This window comes from Arachis ipaensis, chromosome B9 (assembly GCF_059453495.1).
Source record: "Arachis ipaensis isolate K30076 ecotype BB chromosome B9, ASM5945349v1, whole genome shotgun sequence".
Taxonomy (NCBI): domain Eukaryota; kingdom Viridiplantae; phylum Streptophyta; class Magnoliopsida; order Fabales; family Fabaceae; genus Arachis; species Arachis ipaensis.
The window spans coordinates 97,872,113-97,888,786 of NC_142444.1; positions in this window are offsets into that span (position 1 = coordinate 97,872,113).

Consider the following 16,674-nt stretch of genomic DNA (forward strand, 5'->3'; position numbering starts at 1 on the left):
AATGCATGCAAGAACACTTTGAATGTCAAGATGAACACCAAGAACACTTTAAAGATTAAGATGAACATCAAGACTTATTTTTGAAAATTTTTAAGAAAAGAAAAACATGCAAGACACTAAACTTAGAAATTTTCAATAATTAGACACTAACAAATTGAAAATGCATATGAAAAACAAGAAAAGACACAAAACAAGAAAATGCAAAGATCAAACAAAGAAGATCATCAAGAACAACTTGAAGATCATGAAGGACATTATGCATGAATTTTTTTTCGAAAATTTTTTAAGAAAAATAAAAGAATACAATTGACACCAAACTTAAAAATTGACACAGACTCAAACAAGAAACATCAAATTTTTTTGGTTTTTTATGATTTTATTATAATAATTTTTTTTGTTTTTTTTTCGAAAATTAATTTGAAAAAGAAAAATAAGGATTTCAAAATTTCTAACGAGAATTCCAGGAATCATGCAATGTTAGTCTAAAGCTCCGGTCCAGGAATTAGACATGGCTTACTAGCCAGCCAAGCTTTCAGTGAAAGCTCCGGTCTAAAACACTAGACATGGCCAATGGCCAGCCAAGCTTTAAGATACAAATCAGGCATACAACAGCTGAATTGATAAGAATAAAAAAAGCTCTTGTGATGATGAGTTGAAACCTCGGTCCAAAAGATTAGACATGGCTTCACAGCCAGCCAGACTTCAATAGATCATCATGAAACTCTAGAATTCATTCTTAAAAATTCTGAAGTCATAGAATAATTTATTTTCAAATTTTTTTTTTGTTTTTTTTAAGTTTTTTTCGAAAATAAAAACAAAACAAAAAGCTTAAAATTAAAATAAAATTACCTAATCTAAGCAACAAGATGAAACGTCAGTTGTCCAAACTCGAACAATCCCCGGCAACGGCGTCAAAAATTTGGTGCACGAAATCGTGATTGTTCATTCCTTGGTAACTGATAAACCCATATTTTATGATATATTTTGTGCTTAATCTAAGTGATTTATTCAATCCTTCACCCACTTATTCATATTAATTTCATGGTTTTACTTTCCCTTCCTTATTATGTGATGTATGTGAAAAACATGTTTCCTATGCTTAAAAATAATTATTTTGATTACCCTTTATTTTCATTCGATGCCGTGATTCGTGTGTTGAGTAGTTTCAGATCTTCTAAGGTAGGAATGACTTAAAGGATGGAAAGGAAACATACAAAATTGGAAGGAAAGCATAAAATGGATTTTTGAAGAAACTGGCAACCACGCGATCGCATGGGCGACGCGGCCGCATGCCAGCGCGAAGAGACATTAACGCGGCCGCATGACTAACGCAACCGCGCGCCTTGAGCGAAACGCATATGACGCGGACGCATGACTGACGCAACCGCGTGACAAGGAAAAACTCCCAATGACACGACCACGTGACCCACGTGGACGCGTGACAGAGGCCACGCACCAGAAATTGCAGAAAACGCTCATAGCGAATTCTGAAGCCCTTTTTGGCCCAAATCCAAGTCCAGAAGGCATAGACCAGAGGTTATGAAGTGGGGGAATGCATCCATTCGGGGAGAGTCTCGAATTAGTTAGTATTCATGAATTAGATATAGCCTTGAGGGAGGTTCTCTCCTCTCTCTTTAGGATTAGGATTTAGATTTAGGATTTTATTCGCTTTCCGGATTATCTCTTTAACAGGTTCAATACTCCTTTTTATTATGTTCTCAATTTAATTATGAATTCTTCTATGTTACAGATCACTCTTTGAATTAATGTTAATTGAGGTATTTCAGTTTAATATTGCTTTCTTTTATTTATGTTACTTTTGTCCCCAGTCTGAAGACAGTTTTATTCCAGTAGATTTACTTTTCCCCTTTCGGTCTTGGTTAAGAAATCAGTAACTCAGGAGTTATCAAACCCAAACATGATTGATAATCGTTATCTTTGCTAATTGAATTGAACTTCAATAATCCCAATCTTTTCATAGGGATTAACTAGGATTTGAGGATCTAACTAATTAGTCACTTGACCTTCCCTTGCTCTAGCAAAGGTTAACTAAGTGGAATTAAGATTCAATTTTCATCATCATTGATAAGGATAACTAGGATAGGACTTCTAATTTTTCATACCTTGCCAAAAGTTTATTTTACAGTTATTTATTTACTTTACAGTCTTTCACTTATTTTAATTACAATTTAAATTACTTGTTCCTCATCTTCACAACCCCAATTTACAATATCCATAACCAATAATAAGAACATACTTCCCTGCAGTTCCTTGAGAAGACGACCCGAGGTTTGAATACTTCGGTTATCAATTTATTTAGGGGTTTATTACTTGTGACAACCAAAACGTTTGTATGAAAGGACTTTTGTTGGTTTAGAAACTATACTTGCAACGAGGATTTATCTGCAAATTTCTAGACCACGCAAAAGTTCTCTCATCAAAATGGCGCCGTTGCCGGGGAGCTGCAACTGTGTGCCTTATTATTGGTTATTGTAAATATTTTTTTTTACTTGTCTATTTGTTTTTATTTCTCCCTTTTATTTTTATTAGTCACTATGAATTCTTACCCCTCTCGCTTTGAGTTTGGTTCTAATATTGTTGAAAGGAATGAAAGTTATAACAGGAACATGCATCAAGGTCAGAGCAATCAAAGATGGATGGAGCCAAGAGGATCTGATCAACCCTTTAGGCAGCAATACCCTCCAAGGGAATAGACATGGTGGACAACCTCATAGTTACCAACAAGCCCCACCCTATGCTTATAAGCCATCCTCTCAACACAACTTTGAACCACCACACTCACAAGCCCCTTTTCACCATTCGCCACCATATGATCCTCATTTACCCCGATCCCAATCCAATTACTCCCAAACACCACCACTTCCCAATGTACCACGTCCAAATCCATCACCCCGAGAATCAGAAGTTCGCCTCAAGAAAACAGTAGATCAACTTTAAACAACCCTTCATCAACTGGAGCAAGCAATAAGTCAATTATCTCCTAGACGTTCGAACATTCAAGGGCCTCCCAGAGCCCCATGTGGACAATCTAATGAAGGGCGTAGCATGAAGGAGATATTAGAAACTCCAGTGGACAAGGTAGATCATGACTTCGTATTAGAACAAGTAGAGGAAGCTGTCATTATACAAGAAGAAGAGTTGGTTGAAGACTTAGGAGACGCTGAACTTCCATCAGAATCCAGAGTTGTGGAGAACTCTGTCAAGGACGTTACAACTGATGCTAAGGAGGATAGTACACAACCCCATAGCAAGTCTTTTATGAAGAACTAGACGGAATAATCCAAGAAGCAAGTTTCCTTTATGATGATAGTCACAAGTCAAGTTCTCCTAGTAATGAACTTGCATCCGCAAGTGAATTCTCTGAGATCGAAGAACCTTCCCCAAGTGAATACGAAGATGACACGGAGGTAGATTTCTCTCAACCTCCCGTTTATGACTTAAGTGACGAGGAAGACATAGAAGGCTTTGATCAGGACATGGATGCATTTGAAGAAGTCTGCATGGAAGCGGAGAAATTCACAGAAGAGCACAAGGGAGTAGAGCTCACAGAACCACTGGAAACACCAATCCCAAGGCCATTACCACCCAATACAATCTTCAAGTGGGTACAATCCTTAACCTTTAGCTTTATTTTTCCACTTGAATATGGTTTGCTTGAAACAGATGGCCAGCTTAGAGCTCTCTGCAGCTTTAAGAGTAAAAGGGAAATGGTTTGTACTCAGAGCTGGTGCACAAGGTTCAATAAGGTTCCACGCTTCAACTTGAAGTGCACGGATTGGCATCATAATCAATCGAATGGATCTCGGAAAACGTTTGGTTATTCTGGTGAGAATCTAATTTCTAATTTCTAATTTTAAGACGAAGGCGGATTTAAAAGCCAAGTTTGGGATCCTGGAATCTATTCTGACACTCGTCACCCCGGGAGCCTGAGAATCTATTTGAAGTTGCTCAGAAGCTTTACATGCCTAGTTTGGGACCCCAGAGGCTATTGGCATTCCAAGCATTGGTGGAGATTTCTGGATGAATTTAAGCATAAGCCACCATAACAGGAAGCTCATCCAATGTCCAACTTAAGGACTTTAACTAAAAGTGCTAGTGGGAGACAACCCACCATGGTATGATCGTTCTTTTTTTTCATTTTTTTATTTGGTTTTACTTGTTTTCAAGTTTATTTTATTTTATTATATTGAACCTGGAGTTTACATAGCATTCATATTAAGCATTGCATTCTGCATACAGCAAAAAAAAAAATAAAATAAAAGGGTGCGCGATGCGACCGCATCATTCATGCGATCGCGTCAAGTTGCGAAAACACTCCCCACGCGTCCGCATCATTCACGCGGCTGCGTGATTTGGAGATCGGCGTAAACATCCAATGTCCAGAAAGTTAAGCTGGAATCGTGCGGCTACTGTGTGTTTTGCACAAAATGCCCACGCAATCGCGTCACTTGCACAACATCAATCCCACGCGACAGCGTGAGCGACGCGATCGCGTCGCATGGATTACACAACATCCCAAAAGGAGACAAGAGTTGCTCTAAAACGACGCTGGAATCGTGCGTTTAGCACAATTTCCAGCGACGCGATCGCATGCCCCAGGCGATCGCGTCATTCACTCTTTTAGCTATTCCATGCGATCGCGCCACTCACGCGATCGCATCAACCACCATTTCAGCCCAACCACGCGACCGCGTGCCCTACGCAATCGCGTGGATTCAAATTCCATAACCCCCCCAGTCACGCGAACCCTACCATTCGCCCCCCTCCCCCAACCCCTTCTCCTTCCTCTCTTCTTCTCCAACCACCCAACCACCACCCAGCCACCATCACCAACTGCCGCCATCCCGCCGACCACCCAGACCCCGCCGCCACGCCACCCCCCTTCTTCCTTCCCCTTCTTTCTTCTTCTTCTTTCTTCCTCCTCCCTCCACTGCCACTGCCACCCTCCGCGACCACCACCCACCGCCGCTGCCCCGTCCCAACCGTGCCCCCCCATCCGCCACCCACGCCCCCTTCCCTTCCTCCCCTTTTTCTCCCATCTACCCCCATTACCCTTCCTGAAGCCCCTGCCTCCGAACAGCCACCGCCTCCGCCACCCTCCTCCGTCGCGCCAGACGCCACCGCCACCATCCCTCAGCCACCTCTCTGCCCCACTCTCCTTAATTTGCCTACCAGGTTCCGACGAACGCCACCCTTCTATCCATTCGTAGTTAATTCATATTTTTCTATTTATGTTCATATTTAGGCTAGTTAGATATGCATGTTGTAGTGGATTTTAGGTTGTTAGGTAGCCTAGGATGTGGTTAGTAGATTTAGGCCTGATTAATTGCGCTGTTCGCATTTCTTGTTTTCTACTTTTTGCAATTCTGCTGTTACTGTTAGTATTGTTCATATGCTGTAATTTCTTGTTTCATGCTGCTCTTTACACTGCTTTTCCATGTTCATATTCCTTATATGTAACTGCAGCTATATTTTTAACTCATATGAACTCTTATGACTGCTGTTTATTTTCTGGGACAATCCAATTTTAGCCAGAATACTGCCCAATTTTCTGTAAAACTGTTCTGCTTTCATTCATGTTTTGGTTTTAGCACTTTTAAATTCTGCTTCACTCTGCTTTTACCAAACCAATTCATGAATGCCAGGGCAAGCTTTCTTATCCTTTTTGATTTTCTGGTTTTTAATCTGCATTTTTGATGATTAGATTCCAATTTTTGCTATTTCTATATCTATCTAAATCATCATCAACCTAATTTCCTTGTTTGGATATGAGTTACTTATATCTTCTCATTGTGAATGCCTGTTACTTAGAATATGATCATTATGCCACTTTCTTTGAACCACTTTTTACTAACTCCCTAATTTTAACTTCCTAAACTCTTTTTCAATTCTAACCAACCTAACCTTTCAAAACATCTCTTCTGGTTTTTCACTTTCTTTTAACCTTCTAACCAAGGCATAATGTTAATTTTTCTAATTAACATGACTTCCATTACATTTTGGATGGTGAATTCTTCTTTTCGGACTTTTCACTCCTTTACAATCCTTAATGCAAATTTACTTAACTCAATTTCCTCTTCTATTGCTCCTTTGCCACTTTGTGTTTCTTTTGATTATTTGCCTATTTGTTTTTCTGTTTTTATTATATCCTGGTTTTCTATTTTTCAGGATGTCTTCCAGCCAAAGAAAAGGAAAAGCAAAGGCAACTACTGGCAAACGTAAAAGAGGAGAATCCTCCATGTCCATCCTGGATATCATGCACGATGACTTCTTACGGGAGAAAAACTTTACCCCGCAAGAGAAGGCCGACCAGCTACTCCCTGCTACTGATCCAGTAAAGTTCGCAAATCGATATTGTGAGCTGAAGTATCCGGTGTTTGCAACCTCCAGGAACCTGTACCTGGAGAGGACTTTGAAAATCCCAGAAGAACTCCAGCAATCCACCTCTGAGCAAATCAAACAAAGAGGCTGGTTCTTCCTGGAGAGAAACCTGACTGAGGTCAATGCATCTTGGGTAAGGGAATTCTACTGCAATTACTTCAAAACTTCCCTAGATGCAGTGAACCTTAGGGGGAGGCAGATTCTGGTCACTGAAGAGGCCATAGAGGATGTTCTGAAGCTTCTGCCTAAATCTGATCAGCTGGATGGCTATCAAAGAGCTGAGGAGGATATGCGCTTCATGGAATTTGATTGGGATGCAGTCAAGGCCAGGATAGCCCTTGACCCGACCGTTCCATGGATCATGGGTCAGAACACCACCATGCCTAAGGGAATCAAGCGGATTTACTTAAATGATGAGGCTCGGCTATGGCACCAGATCCTGAGAAATTTTGTCATGCCGAGTACCCATGAAACAGAGATACCTGCCGCTATGATCACCCTCCTATGGTGTGTGATGAAGGGTAAGGACCTGTACCTACCACGCTTTATTCGGTACTATATGGCCAGGGTCCACGTCCGAGGCACTCTACCCTTTCCTTATCTGATTACACAGCTAGGCCGTCGAGTTGGCGTGCCTTGGGAGGATGCTGATGAGAAGCCACCTGCTGCAGAATGCAAGAAGATTATCCTTCACAGCAGGAACTTTCTGGCTTTGGGCTACAGACCTCCATTCCTCACTTCTACTATTGAGACAGCCACACCATCTGCCGGCCCCTCTTCTTCCACAACTACCCCAGCTACCCCTGCTACCACCACTGCACCTCCACCTACCTCAGAGCCCATCTATCACCTAGTGCACCACCTATTTCGACGGCTTGACCAGATGGAGCGTCGCAACAAGCGATGCTATGAGCACCTGAAGCTGATGATACGATCTGGCGACATCTCCTCCGAGCCTAACACACCATCCGAGGCATCTGAGGAGGAGGCAGATGATCACGAGGCAGAGACCCATCCACAGAGTAAGGCTGCGCAGGCAGGCACAGAGCAGGCCGCATCACATCAGGAGGCTCCGCCTCAGATTCAGGCTGTAGACCCCGAGATCCCTATCCAGTCAGCACCTCCTCTGCAACAGGCAGAACCTCAGACCACCACCACAGAGACTCCAGCTACCCACCCTTCCAGTGATGACACCCCTTCACACCCTACTTGAGTGAGCATCAGGGACGATGCTTCATTTTAAGTGTGGGGAGGTCGCCATCTCTGGCGTATTCTTTTGGTGAACCACTATAGACTCTTTCATTTTATTTTGCTATTTTTCTATATTTTTCTCTTTATTTTTATTTTTATTTTCCCAATACTTATATATTGCTATTTTCATGTATTTATACTCTATTTTCTGCATTTTGCACTTTAGTTCATATTTTAGCCATTTAGTTTAGTTGCAATTCTAACTTATTAGTTATAGAAATTGTGGATTAATTAGTATAGTTTACCCTTTTTAGCATAAGATAGCTTAGTTTAATTTGAAAATATAAAAAGAAAATAAACTAGAGACTTGAACATAATAGAAACAACCCACACCTTGTATATATAGCATTTCATGTTAGCTAGTTAACAACATTTCATCAAGGAGAAACATAAACTTTAAAGCCATTCAAAATAAATTTTACATTGAGAATAATGGGAACTTTTAATTTTACTTGCATGACATACATAATTGATAAATGATTTTTGAGCTAGAGAATACACAGCCTCTGAGTTTTGAGCTTAATTGTATGGTTACATTCAAACCATAATTTTTATTCCTGTGTGTTCCGCCCTTCTTATTTATTCTGATGTTCTTTACTTTGTTTTAATCTATATGTCCGATTATAGAATAGAAATCCATACCAAGAGAGTGATTGAGGCTATTGTTTGATTTTAGCTCACTTATCCCAAATTAGCCTACCTTTTACATCACCCTTGTCAACCCCCTTGAACCTTTAAACCCCCTCTTATTCTATAAACCACAATACTAGCCTTAAGCAGAAAAACAAAATAAAAATCCCAAGTTGAATCCTTAGTTAGCTTAAGATAGAAAGTGTGTAATTGTTTAAGTGTGGGAAACCTATTGGGAACATGGATGATAAAAACAAAAGGTAGAAAAGTTGAAAAGAATAAAATAATTCAAATAAAAATTTTAGGAAGCATGCTCATGTAAAATCAAATAATTGAATTACCATGTGCATTAAAAAAATGTGTTATTTTTCAGTATTTGAATAAAGGGGATACAAAAGAATTCCCCACATGCAAAATAAAGCAATGCACATGGGACAAGATAAAAATTAAAATATGAGCATGTATCAAAAGTGGGAAAAATATGGGAAAATAGGTAAAGAAGCTCTGCTTTACAAAGTATGTATGTTAGGTAAGATCTTAGACTAATCAAGGATTCGCTTAATTAGCTCACTTAGCCTTATACATATACCCTTACCTTTACTTTGGCCCCATTACAACCTTAATTAAAGACCTCATGACTTTTGTATGCCTATATTCTATAATTGTTGATTGGTTAGATGAAGAACAAAGTTATAGAAAGGAAGGATAAAAAGAAGAATAGAGTGATTAACCCAATGAACACTGAGTGACTAGAGAGTAAATACAAAATCCAGTGAGGGTTCAATAGCTCATTAACATATATCTCTGCTTGAATTATTAATTGTCTTGCAAGTTTATAAAATGTTTTTCTCTCCCGTCTCAATTGTAAAAGTGCTTTATCATATATAAATATATATATATATATATATGACTCCTTGAGAATGTGAATTAATTCAACTACATGTAAGATTTATATACAAGTGAATAACAATTAAGAATTGCATGATGCATGTAGGTAGTTGCATTTAGAGTAGATTGCATTGCATGAGATTCCACCACTTTAACCTTAACTTACTCTTTATCTTGGACTTAGCATGAGGACATGCTATTGTTTAAGTGTGGGGAGGTTGATAAACCCATATTTTATGATATATTTTGTGCTTAATCTGAGTGATTTATTCAATTCTTCACCCACTTATTCATATTAATTGCATGGTTTTACTTTCCCTTCCTTATTATGTGATGTATGTGAAAAACATGTTTCCTATGCTTAAAAATAATTATTTTGATTACCCTTTATTTTCATTCGATGTCGTGATTCGTGTGTTGAGTAGTTTCAGATCTTCTAAGGCAGGAATGACTTAAAGGATGGAAAAAAAACATACAAAATGGGAAGGAAAGCATAAAATGGAGTTTTTGAAGAAACTGGCAGCCACGAGATCGCATGGGCGACGCGGCCGCATGCTAGCGCGAAGAGACATTAACGCGGCCGCATGACTGACGCGACCGCGCGCCTTGAGCGAAACGCATATGACGCGGACGCATGACTGACGTGACCGCGTGACAAGGAAAAACTCCCAATGACGCGACCACATGACCCACGCGGACGCGTGACAGAGGCCACGCACCAGAAATTGCAGAAAACGCTCATAGCGAATTCTGAAGCCCTTTTTGGCCCAAATCCAAGTCTAGAAGGCATAGACCAGAGGTTATGAAGTGGGGGAATGCATCCATTCGGGGAGAGTCTCGAATTAGTTAGTATTCATGAATTAGATGTAGCCTTGAGGGAGGTTCTCTCCTCTCTCTTTAGGATTAGGATTTAGATTTAGGATTTTATTCGCTTTCCGGATTATCTCTTTAACATGTTCAATACTCCTTTTTATTATGTTCTCAATTTAATTATGAATTCTTCTATGTTACAGATCACTCTTTGAATTAATGTTAATTGAGGTATTTCAGTTTAATATTACTTTCTTTTATTTATGTTACTTTTATCCCCAATCTGAAGATATTTTTATTCCAGTAGATTTACTTTTCCCCTTTCGGTCTTGGTTAAGAAATCAGTAACTCAGGAGTTATCAAACTCAAACATGATTGATAATCGTTATCTTTGCTAATTGAATTGAACTTCAATAATCCCAATCTTTCCTTAGGGATTAACTAGGATTTGAGGATCTAACTAATTAGTCACTTGACCTTCCCTTGCTCTAGCAAAGGTTAACTAAGTGGAATTAAGATTCAATTTTCATCATCGTTGATAAGGATAACTAGGATAAGACTTCTAATTTCTCATACCTTGCCAAAAGTTTATTTTACAGTTATTTATTTACTTTACAGTCTTTCACTTATTTTAATTACAATTTAAATTACTTGTTCCTCATCTTCACAACCCCAATTTACAATCTCCATAACCAATAATAAGAACATATTTCCCTGCAGTTCCTTGAGAAGACGACCCGAGGTTTGAATACTTCGGTTATCAATTTATTTAGGGATTTGTTACTTGTGACAACCAAAATGTTTGTATGAAAGGACTTTTGTTGGTTTAGAAACTATACTTGCAACGAGGATTTATCTACAAATTTCTAGACCACGCAAAAGTTCTCTCATCAGTAACGGCACCAAAAACTTAATACGCACATTCATAATCTTAGTTCTTTTTCACAACTTCGCACAACTAACCAGCAAGTGCACTGGGTCGTCCAATTAATAAACCTTACGTGAGTAAGGGTCGATCCCACGGAGATTGTCGGCTTGAAGCAAGCTATGGTCATCTTGCAAATCTCAGTCAGGCAGATTCAAATGGTTATGGTGAATTAATAGTTAAAATATAATTAAAATATAAATTAGGATAGAGATACTTATGTAATTCATTGGTGAGAGTTTCAGATAAGCGTATGGAGATGCTTTTGTTCCTTCTGAACCTCTGCTTTCCTACTACTTTCATATAATCACTCATACTCCTTTCCATGGCAAGCTGTATGTTGGGCATCACCGTTGTCAATGGCTACATCCCGTCCTCTCGGTGAAAATGGTCCAAATGCGCTGTCACCGCATGGCTAATCATCTGTTGGTTCTCGATCATGCTGGAATAGGATCCAGTGATCCTTTTTCGTCTGTCACTACGCCCAGCACTCGCGAGTTTGAAGCTTGTCACAGTCATCCCTTCCCAAATCCTACTCTAAATACCACAGACAAGGTTTAGACTTTCCGGATCTCAAGAATGGCCGCCAATAATTCTAGCCTATACCACGAAGACTCTGATCATAAATCAGGAGGCTAAGAGATATGCATTCAAGCTTGCTTTCATGTAGAACGGAAGTGTTTGTCAGGCACACGTTCATAAGTGAGAATGGTGATAAGCGTCACATAATCATCACATTCATCATGTTCCTGTGTGCGAATGAATATCTTAGAGAAGAAATAGGCTTGAGTTGAATAGAAAAACAATAGTACTTTGCATTAATTCATGAGGAACAACAGAGCTCCACACCTTAATCTATGGTGTGTAGAAACTCTATCGTTGAAAATGCATAAGAACAAGGTCTAGGCATGGCCGAATGGCCAGCCTTCCCAAATGGCATATGAATTCGAAAATAGGGAAAAAGACTGACCCTTGATCAAGGATGATCAAAAAGATGTAAAATAAATCACTAAAAGTGGTTTTTATACTAAACTAGTAGCTAGGGTTACATAAGATAAGTAAATGATGTAGAAATCCACTTTGGAGCCCACTTGGTGTGTGCTTGGGCTGAGCATTGAGCTTTCATGTGTAGAGACTCTTTTTGGAGTTAAACGCCAGGTTGTAGCCTGTTTCCGGCGTTTAACTCTGATTTGCAACCTGTTTCTGGCGTTTAACTCCAGAATAGGGCAAGAAGTTGGCGTTTGAACGCCAGTTTGCATCGTCAAAACTCGGAAAAGTATTGACTATTATATATTGCTGGAAAGCCCTGGATGTCTACTTTCCAATGCAATTGAGAGTGTGCCAATTGGGTTTCTGTAGCTCCAGAAAATCCACTTCGAGTTCAGGGAGATCAGAATCCAACAGCATCTGCAGTCCTTCTTCAGCCTCTGAATCAGATTTTTGCTCAAGTCCCTCAATTTCAGCCAGAAATTACCTGAAATCACAGAAAAACACACAAAAATGTGAAAACTAATAAAATTATATTAAAAACTAATAAAATTATATTAAAAACTAACTAAATCATACTAAAAACTATGTAAAAATAATGCCAAAAAGCGTATAAATTATCCGCTCATCATTGGTGGTAAAGGAAGTGCTACTGCAGCTGCTGATGTAGAGGCTCCTGCTGGGGCTGATGACGAAGAGGGTCCAGCTCCCTCCTCCGCTACTCTAGCTCTAGATCGGTGCCGGGAAGGAGGCTTCTCGTTCACCCAAGACCCCCATGGAATGGTCACCGGCTCCTTCTCAGGGAGCAGTGGAGGTGGTGAGACGTCCTCTGGGAGCCATTGGACACTGGCCCGCTGAATTATCTGGGTGACAAGGATAGGAAATGGAAAGATACCTCTGATGTGGGCCCGCCACATGAACCGCCTGATCAGCTGGGGGTAATAGACTTCCTTCCCCTCAAGCACACAGCTGATCAAGATCAACATAGCCACAGGGATCTCTGAGAAGTGGGTAGTCGGCATGAGGTAATGGGCGAAAATCTGCTGCCATACCATGGCCTCCTTGCTCAGATAGATAAACCGCATCCCCTTTGGTGCCTTGTTTTCTGCATCCATGACCCAGGGAGCCTCCGGGGTAGCTACCACTGCCCTCAAGGCATCAAAATTGAAACTCATGCAGTGTAGCTCCACCTCGGCCTGCTCGAAGGCATCAGTATCACCTGCCTTGGGCCTACAGGTAAGGGCATCCTCAATAGCGTGCTCAGTGATGGGCACCTGAACACCTCTAACCAGGACCGAGTCAAGGGTGTGGCGAAAGAAGTTGCAATAGAATTCCTGCACCCAAGACCGGTTCACCCGGCTAAGCTCTCGATCCACAAAGTCCAAACCCATCCGCTCAATGCAGTGATTAATTGTTTGTCTTAGATCAGATGGAAGGACCAGCTGCTTTTTAACATTCAAGTTCTTTGAGTTATAGCTCGGGAACCGAAGTTCACAGTAGAGATTCGGAAACTTGACTGAATCCTGGGCAGGTAGGGATTGGTTCGCCCTTTCCACCTCATCAATAGGATTTTTAGAATAATCCACATAAGGGGAGAAAGGGGAATCTGAGGCCCTTTTCCTCTTTCTGGAGGTGGCCTTGCCTTTCCCTTTAGCCGACATCCTGAAAATTAGAATAGAACAGAGTATAAGTAATTAAACAAGTAGCAAGAAGCAAGGAAGAGCAAGTTCAGGATGTAAGATGGAAGACGAGTAATCATGATGTGAACCAAAATTGAAAACTTGGAATGTAAGTAAGCACAGAAAATAGAACTATTGACCAAGAATTCAAGGATTTGAACTAAATCTTACTACTTTCTTTCTGCAGGAGTAGAAAGAACATACTTGATTCAATCTAACTTGACTAGCCTTAAACGACCTTGCCTCACACAGTAAAGGGTTTAGGAAGAGAGGAGCTTTCCGAGTTGCTGTTTTCCTTGCTTTTGACTTTCTTATAAGCGGATGGGAGTGAATGCACCAAAAGAGATATAGAGAAGAATCTCCGAGATTGGAATTTCCTTTTCTATTCCAAGGACGGTCTAGTGTAACAATAATTCTAAATAGAATAGGTTACTTACGGCTTCGGGGACTGATTCCTATGAATTCAACAATGTACCATAAAGCTCATGTATTAGGCGCATTCACCATCATAACTCAAAAGAATGGTTAAAAAGTTAAGCAAAATGAAAATTGAAGTTAGGAGGTTAAACTAGTAAGTGAGTTAACAAGTAAGATTCGTAGTTAGTGTTATGATGGAAAACGGCCTAATTAAAAGAGAATTGCAAAATGTGTACACAATCATGTTCACACTCATAAGGGAAGTGCAGTCGTTGATGATGAAATATGAAATTACGAATGATGCAATTAATTGAAAACAAGTCATCAATCAATTCGTTGCAATAATTGATGTTGCAAGGTTTAACTGCATGTTGTGTAACGCGAAGCAAGATAGAAAGGAAATTGAGTGAAAGCGAGTTACACAAGTAGAATTCATCAATTATTTGCAATGCAAGAACCATATGCACAAAATCACAAATTAGATTGAATGGAGAGTGAAGCACAAGAATAAGACATTCAACTAACTTGAAAAGTGTAAACAAGGGATGGTTCAAAGCAAGTCATAGGAAATGTATGAAATATGGAAAAACTAACTCAAGGATACCTAAGAATTGAACTTGATGTAGCTTGGTGAATAAGTAATTTCAAAGCCAACAAGTTCAATCATAAGCAAGATGTTTGAAAGCAAAGCAATTCTAGAAAATTGGGCAGCATTTCGGCAGTAAGTCGGACGTTGCCGGACAGCAACTAACAGCAGGAAAGGCATATGAATCCAGAAAAAAGCAAGAAGCATAAACAAACAGCAGCAAAAAGGCAGTATACATGATGATCAGTGGGATGAACAAAACCAAGCAGCAACAACAGAATCAGAAAATGAGAAATGCAGCAGGCAGCAAAGTATGAAGAATGCATCACAGCAAAATGATTAATACCACTCAGCAAGCAATCAATATATGCACAATCAGATAAACAGATACGGCGCAATCATCAGGCCTAGAATCATCTATCCAGAACCTAACTACCTAACAGCAGAAATTTCTATCTATCCTATCAATCAAAATTCAAATTCTAATTAACAAAAATTAACAGTAAACTAATGAACGAAGAAAGAATGAAATAAGGGAAACATGGGAGTGACCTGGGAGCAGACCAGGGATGGAATGGGGGTAGGCAGTAGGGAGGAGGGGAGAATGGAAGTGCAGTGGCCGCCTCAGATGGTGGCGGTAGTGACCCCTCAGCGGCGCCGTAGGAGCCGGCACGGTGGCGGTTGAGGAAAGACAGAGAGGGTGAGGAAGTGAGAGGAAGAAGGAATGAATGATGAGGATAGAGAACGGGGGTGAGGGAAGGAAAGAAAGCGGCGACGGCGGCGGCGTGGCCGGCGGAGGTGACTAGGGAGAAGAGGGAGTTGAGAAGAGGGAGTTGGAGAAGAAGAATGGTGGAAGGGAGCGTCTACGCGAGTGTTCGTCGCGCCTTAGGGTTATCCTAATTTTGGAACTGACGCGGGCGCGCACAGTGCGCGTTCGCGTGCCTTGATGGATTTAGGGATGGACGCGGGAGCGTCTCGTGCGCTCATGCATGGCTGGAAGAATTAGCAAGCACGCGTACGCGTACTGTACGCGTGCGCATGTTATGAATTGGGCTGAGGGCTCAGTGCTGGCCCAGCGCTAGAACAACTCTCTGGATGAATGTATGGGCTGGGGCCAGCCGCTTAGGGACGCGTATGCGCAATGCGTGCATCCGCGTGCTTGGCCATCTGGTCTAGTTGCGCGCAAGCACGACGTGCGCGCTTGCGTGTTGCCCTTCATCACTGCAGGGACGCGCACGCGTACCGTGCGTGTCCGCGTGGGTCGAGTTGGGCTAAAGGCTCAACGTTTGCACAAGAGGGGCCCAACTCTTTGGAAGATCTATGGGGTTGCATCTGCTCATGGACGCGTGCACGTATAGCGTGTGCGCGCGTCTTCCACTCCCCCCCCCCCCTTTTTTTTTGAAACATAGAAATAGAATTTGACACTCTCCTAACCTATAAACACTCTAAAGTAACTAAAATGCAGATTTAACAAAAATCTTTAACAACAACTTGCACTTCAAGTAACCTATTTTAACAACAATTTAAACTAATCAAAACACACTATAACAACCTATCAATCAAAACAAAATGTATAAGAGTGTATTAAAGAAGAAAACTACCTATGATGGCAACTCAAATCACTTATTAGGTATACATACAAGAGAATGGAAAGAGTTTACCATTGTGGGGTGTCTCCCACCTAGCACTTTTAGTTTAAGTCCTTAAGTTGGACATTTGGGAAGCTCTTGTCATGGTGGCTTATGCTTGTACTCATCCTTGAATCTCCAAGGATCATTGTGCCTCAAATGGTTGATAGAAATTCCAACCGTCTTCACCAAATTTGGGTGGAGTTCCACCCAAGATATGAGCTTCCATATTTGATCTACATGCTTCAATCCAGGATCCCATATCTTATTCTGACACCCATCTTTAAGTTGATTTCCATGAATTCTCCGTTCGGGAGGTTGACAAGTAGAACAAGTAGAATTCTCTTGAGCACACCAAGTCCTCTTCCTAGACCCATGTAAAGTAGCATTCATCCAATCATAGTCCCTATACTTTGAGGTTTTTACCTTGATGAGCCTAATTCCAAACCTCCAACCATTACACAACTCCCT